Source organism: Triticum aestivum, chromosome 1B (genome assembly GCF_018294505.1).
Source record: "Triticum aestivum cultivar Chinese Spring chromosome 1B, IWGSC CS RefSeq v2.1, whole genome shotgun sequence".
NCBI lineage: Eukaryota > Viridiplantae > Streptophyta > Magnoliopsida > Poales > Poaceae > Triticum > Triticum aestivum.
Genome location: NC_057795.1, coordinates 331935241 through 331942281, shown reverse-complemented (window position 1 = coordinate 331942281; position 7041 = coordinate 331935241).

Below are 7041 nucleotides of genomic sequence, written 5' to 3'. Positions count from 1 at the left end.
TTGTTAGCACGGCCATTGTTCTTGGCTTCTCTTGGCCGAGGTGTCTGGCGATCCATTCGTCTCGGACGTCGTGTTTGAAAGCTGCTAAGGCTTCCGCGTTCGGACAGTCGACTATTTGGTTCCTTTTGGTAAGGAACCTGTTCCAGAATTTGCGCGCTGACTCTCCGGGTTGTTGAGTTATATGACTTAGATCGTCTGCATCCGGACGGCGGACATAAGTCCCTTGAAAATTTGCTCTAAACGCGTCTTCAAGCTCTTCCCAACTTCCAACAGTGTTTTCTGGGAGGCTTTTGAGCCAATGCCGAGCTGGCCCTTTGAGCTTGAGGGGTAGATATTTTATGGCGTGGAGATCATCTCCTCTAGCCATGTGTATGTGTAGTATGTAATCTTCTATCCAGACTCCGGGGTCTGTTGTTCCGTCGTATGCCTCTATGTTTATGGGTTTGAACCCTGCTGGAAATTCATGATCCAACACCTCATCGGTGAAACATAGCGGGTGTGCGGCGCCCCTGTATTTGGGTGTGCCGCTGTCTTCGAACACTTGTCATGTTGTGTTACTTCCTGGGGACCCCTTTTTTGGCCCGTAGATGGACCTAGTTGGGCCGTCTATCTTCCCAGGATCATAAGTCGGCTTGTGTGCGGCGCCGCTTGTCGCTTTCGGCCTGTCATCTGGCCGTCTATCCGGCCAGGTGGCCTCTTTATTTTTTGGTTGTGAGGGCTCTATGGCTTCCTCGTCAAATTCTGGCAGCATCTTGCGCTTCGGGTAGCTCTTTGTTTGATGGCCATTGCCATACTTGTCTGCGGTCTTGAGTACCTTGCTCCACTTCATTCTGAGTATGTCTTCCACTGTTTTGAGCTTCCGTTTTTCCTTCTTCAAACTTCTTGCAGTGGCGACGTGTCTTTTGTGAAGGTTCTTATGCTCCGGTGGTGTGTCCGGACTATTGATTGCTCCGGGAAGGGGTTGATTATCTGGTTCGTCCAGTTCGGACGGTTGCTTGGTTGCATGTTCGTCGTCCACTGGTTTGCCCTGCTCTATTGCTGGGTCGTTTGGAATGCTGCTTTGATCGAGGCAGGACTTAGGGCGGCGTCTACGTCGCCGTTTTGGTTGTTTGTCGGCGGGATTATCCTCTGCCGCGTCCCGTTGTTCCTCGTTATCGCTTCCTTTTGGGGTGTCCACCATATATATGTCATGTGACGAGGTGGCCTTCTAGTGCCATGTAGGCGCTAGTTCTTGATCGTCTCCGGCATCGTCGTCCATACCGTCGATGTCTTTGGAGTCATAGTTTAGCACATCGGTTAGATCGTCGACAGTGGCTACGAAGTGGGTGGTGGGTGGGTTTTGAATTTCTTCGTCGTCCGCATCCCCACCATCCTGGCCATAGTCCGGCCTGGGCTCTCTGGATAGCGAGAGGTGCTTCAGCGAATTTAAGATGTTGCTGAAGGGTGAGTGCTGAAAGATGTCCGCAGCGGTGAATTCCATGATCGGCGCCCAATCGGATTCGACTGGCAGGGGCGCAGGAGGTTCGGAGTCCGGCAGGGAGTCCGGCACCTCGGAGTCATGAGCTTTATGCGGGACAAGGTCAGTGTTCGGCTCCATCGCCGCGAAAGTTGCAGCTCCCGAGGTGGTGTCCAGCCACCCATCCTCGATCAGTGCGATCGGCTCCGGACTATAGGTCGGAGCGGATTCGTGTGCGGCCTCCAAGGTGCTGTCCGGTGGCAGAGTTAGGTCGTGCCCATCGTGACAGCACGGCACGCTCGACTGTGGCTCTAATCCATCAAAGATCAAGTCCACGCGGATATCGGCCGTGAAGTTTAGGCTTCCAAACCTGACCTGACAGCCAGGGGCGTGGCTTTCGATCTGCTCCAGATGGCCAAGTGAGTTGGCCCGCAGTGCGAAGCCGCCGAATACGAAGATCTGTCCGGGGAGAAAAGTCTCACCCAGGACTGCGTCGTTGTCGATTGAAGAGGCCATCAAGCCTATCGGTGACGACACAGAGGAACTCTCAATGAAAGCACCAATGTCGGTGTCAAAACCTGCGGATCTCGGGTAGGGGGTCCCGAACTGTGCGTCTAGGCGGATGGTAACAGGAGACAAGGGACACGATGTTTTATCCAGGTTCGGGCCCTCTTGATGGAGGTAAAACCCTACGTCCTGCTTGATTGATATTGATATTGTGGATGTTTACAAGAGTGGATCTACCACGAGATCAAGGAGGCTAAACCCTAGAAGCTAGCCTATGGTATGATTGTAATGGTTGTTGTTGTGTCCTACGGACTAAAGCCATCCGGTTTATATAGACACCGGAGAGGGCTAGGGTTACATAGAGTCAGTTACAATGGTAGGAGATCTACATATCCGTATCGCCAAGCTTGCCTTCCACGCCAAGGAAAGTCCCATCCGGACACGGGACAAAGCCTTCAATCTTGTATCTTCATAGTCTTGGAGTCCGGTCGATGATGATAGTCCGGCCGATGATAGTTCGGCCGATGATGGTGATCCGGCTATCCGGACACCCCGTAGTCCAGGACTCCCTCAGCCCCCCAGCCAAGGAAGAAGAAGGGGAAGTCGCGCCCCGGTCGGGCCTCCGCCGGCCTTGGAGCCAGCCCTTGAGCAGTCGACGATGATCAACCATGAGGGGCTGAACAAGGTCCGCCATGCGCTTGTGGCCCATTCCTATGAGTGGAGGGCGACGGTCGTCCGTCCTGCATCTTGGCGCGTGAGTGAGATGAGTGCCACTGAGATCCCCATCTATCTCCATGCTCTCCTTGCAGGGCTGGTTCCTCCCTTCTCCCCCTTCTTCAATGCCATGATCTCGCATTACAAGGTCCACCTACTGCATCTGGACCCCCGCTCTATTATCCTTCTCGCCGTCTTCGCCTTCCTCTGCGAGGCCACGGTCGACATTGCTCCTTTTGTGGCCCTATTTCAGCATTTCTTCTTGCTTCGGTTGATCGATGCTCGCCAATGCTCAGGATGCATGACTTTTGAAGCCATAGCCGCAACCGCCAACTTAGGGATCAACTTCGAGCTCTCCCCAGCTGCGAAGGGGTTCCGGAAGCAGTGGCTGCTCATGGGTGCCGGCACGTTCAGCCCCCTGCTCCTAACTCCTAGGGTGCGAGCTTCGCCTAGCTCTGGTTGGGGCCACGAGAAGCTCTCCGATCGGCGCCTTGCTTTCGTCTGGAAGAGGTTGGCGAGGTTGCAAGAGCTGGAAGTGATAGTGCTGATGGTGGTGAAGGAATTCGTCAGGTAGCGTGTCGCTCCCCTTCAGCGCCATTCTCGCCCAATGTGGGACCTTGCGGGCGTTGATGATCCCATGAGGCTGCAGAGGCCGTCACTGACTGCCGGGACCTTGAGCATGGTGCTTAAACTCCTGACGGGTGACCCCGAACATGCTGACCTCCTCGAGGGTGGCTGTCTCCTCTACTAGTGATCGAAGAAGGCGGCCTTTGCGGGGCAGATGCCTTTATTCGACGAGTGGGGGTTGCATTCGGAGGGCCTTGAGGGGCCCTGCGAGAACCCCGTCTTCGTGGCTCCTCTTCTATTCGATCCTAATGCGTCCGCCCCAAGTGTGGAAGCAGGGGGGCGCTTGCCTCCAGCAGCTGTTGAGGGCTCCTTCGGAGGCCTGGCGCCGATGGCGGCCCAGGAGGTCGGGGCTCTTGAGGCCCTGAAGGGGGTTGCCGCGGGGCTGACGCGACCCCAAGCTCTGGAGGCAGAGGCCCCTGACGCCCGGGGCGATGGCTCCAGAGTGGCTGCCGATGGCGAAGAGCCCACCAATGGCTCCGGAGCCGTAAGCCAGAAGATCTCGCCGGGCGCCCCTGCCCCTGGCTGCCCCGCCGAGCGCTCCTCCTCCCGAGGATCACTCTTCAAGGTCCGATCGGCCCCGCCTAAGCCTTGAATTGCTCCCGAAGAGGAAGAGGTCTCCGTGCCACAGCGATGGCACCCGTCGGCCACTGAAGCCGAGGAGATATGTGGCTACCGATGAGTAAGTACCCTTGCTCTTGATTCCTTGTGCGCCGTGTTTTCTTCTGACCAGGGCTTTGCAGGGCTCCGACGAAGAGAAACCTCGGGAGGTGGGCGCCTCCATGGATTCCGTCTTGACACCTACACACAGCCCCCGACGCCCTGGGCCTGTGCAGGGCGTGGGGCCGACTACAGCTGCCACGACGCTGCAAGGGGGCCCCGAACCCGAGCTCCCTGCTCCCCCTCTCCGCGGCTCAGCCTGTGAGACGGGGGACGCACCAACGATCCTTCCTCTTCTCATTGCTGGCAGGGGGCGCCCTTTGGGCGGCCTTCGCCTTCAGGTTGTAGGGCTACACCGGCCAGCCCCCGACCGGCGGCAGGCGGGGCCCCTAGCGCCTCCCCGGTAGCCTCCGAGGCCGACGAGGGCCTTGGTGATGCGCTTGCGGTATCTCGTGGGTGCAGTGTTGTGCGTTTCGAGCTCTTCGGTGAGGCGATGCATGCGATGATCCAGCTTGGCGGGGAGCTCGCCAATGTTGACACCAGGCTTGAGGCGGAAGGCCGCCGCCTGGCGCACGAGTGGCAGCAGCTTAAGGTTGCCATTATGTAGGACCTTGAAGTATGTCTAGAGGGGGGGGGGTGATTAGACTACTTGACCAATTAAAAACTTAACCTTTTCCCAATTTTAGACTTTGGCAGATTTTAGCTATCTTTGGACAAGTCAAGCAATCTTCACACAATTCAAGCAAGCATGCAAAGAGTATATGAGCAGCAGAAATTAAAGCATGCAACTTGCAAGAATGTAAAGGGAAGGGTTTGGAGGATTCAAACGCAATTGGAGACACAGATGTTTTTGTCGTGGTTCCGATAGGTGGTGCTATTGTACATCCACGTTGATGGAGACTTCAACCCACGAAGGGTAACGATTGCGCAAGTCCATGGAGGAGTCCACCCACGAAGGGTCCACGAAGAAGCAACCTTGTCTATCCCACCATGGCCGTCGCCCACGAAGGACTTGCCTCACTAGCGGTAGATCTTCACGAAGTAGGCGATCTCCTTGCCCTTACAAACTCCTTGGTTCAACTCCACAATCTTGTCGAAGGCTCCCAAGTGAGACCTAGCCAATCTAGGAGACCCCACTCTCCAAGAAGTAACAAATGGTGCGTTGATGATGAACTCCTTGCTCTTGTGCTTCAAATGATAGTCTCCCCAACACTCAACTCTCTCTCATGGGATATGGATCTGGTGGAAAGAAGATTTGAGTGGAAAGCAACTTGGGGAAGGCTAGAGATCAAGATTCATATGGTAGGAATGGAATATCTTGGCCTCAACACATGAGTAGGTGGTTCTCTCTCAGAAATGGTAAGTTCGAAGTGTTGGTTTGTTCTGATGGCTCTCTCTATGAATGAAGAGGAGGTGGAGGGGTATATATAGCCTCCACACAAAATCTAACCGTTACACACAACTTGCCAAACTCGGTGGGACCGAATTGGTAAACTCGGTCGGACCGATTCAGCAAATCTAGTGACCGTTAGGATTTTTGGTGGGACCGACATGCAAATCGATAGGACTGATATGGTTAGGGTTAGGGCATAACGTAATCTCGGTGAGACCGATTACACAAACTCGATGCGACTGATTTTGGTAATAAGCTAACCAGAGAGTTGGTCAGGTAAACTCGGTGGGACCGATTCGCTCATTTCGGTGAGACCGAAATGTTACGAAAGGAAAACAGAGAGTTTACATTGCAATCTCGGTGGGACCGATCGCTCACTTCGGTTAGACTGAAACATTAAGAAGGGAAATAGAGAGATTACAATCCCATCTCGGTGAGACTGAGATCCCTATTGGTGAGACCGATTTGCCTAGGGTTTGTGGCAGTGGCTATGACATTTGAACTCGGTGGCGCCGGATAGAAAGAATCGGTGGGGCCGAGTTTGACTTTGGGTTTAGGTCATATGTGGATGTGAGAAAGTAGTTGAGGGTTTTTGGAGCATACCACTAAGCACTTGAAGCAAGAGGCTCATTAAGCAACACCTCATCCCTCCTTGATAGTATTGGCTTTTCCTATAGACTCAATGTGATCTTGGATCACTAAAATGTAAAATGAAGAGTCTTGAGCTTTTGAGCTTGAGCCAATCCTTTGTCCTTGATATTTTGAGGGATCCACTTTCATCATACATGCCATGCCATTCATTGAGCTTTCCTGAATAATAGCCTTGGAATAGCATTAGCTCAATGAGCTATATGTTGTTATGAAGTACCAAAACCACCTAGGGATAGTTGCACTTTCAATCTCCCCCTTTTTGTTAATTGATGACAACATATAGATCAAAGCTTCAACAAATGATAATAAGATTGAAAAACATCGTCGCTTTGAGAAGTATGTGATAAGCAAGAGCTCCTCCTAAATTTGTGCATAGTTTAAGATTTGCTTTGGACTGCAAATGCACAAGGAATTAGGCTCATGGGTTACTCTTCCATGCCACGTACATCTTGGTGGAGTGCTCAAAATAATAAAGATTGAATACATGCACTCATCACCAAGCAAAGTAAATGATCATACAATGATAAGTAAGATAATATCATCTAACAAGCATAAGTGTATCTTATGATCAAACACATGATCATCAATGTCTCACAGATAATAGCATAGTATCTCAAGCAATCAAAACCAAACAAAGTTCAACCACCAAAGCAAGAGAGAACAAAAGGCAACACTCTCTCTCGAAGTCTATGATCTATACAGTTTTCTCCCCCTTTGGCAACAAGTTACCAAAAAGTTCCTAGAAAATGCATAGTACTATATCATCTCTCAGGCTTGGTCTTCAGGTGGTGGTGTAGAGATGGCTCCTTGGACGAAGGCTTCAGTTGATGTGGATGGAGCTGGAGGAGTTGGTGCTGGAGCTGGTTGCATTGGAGCTGTAGCTGGTGCAGATGAAGTGGCTCTGGTGTCTATCACAGGCACTGCAGCTGATCTCTGAGCTCTAGGCACTCTGGCAAATGCATCAGTGGTTGTCTTGCCCTTCCTCTCCTGCATGTCATCCTGCAGCTGCTCCACAACTGACTGAATCTCAGTTACT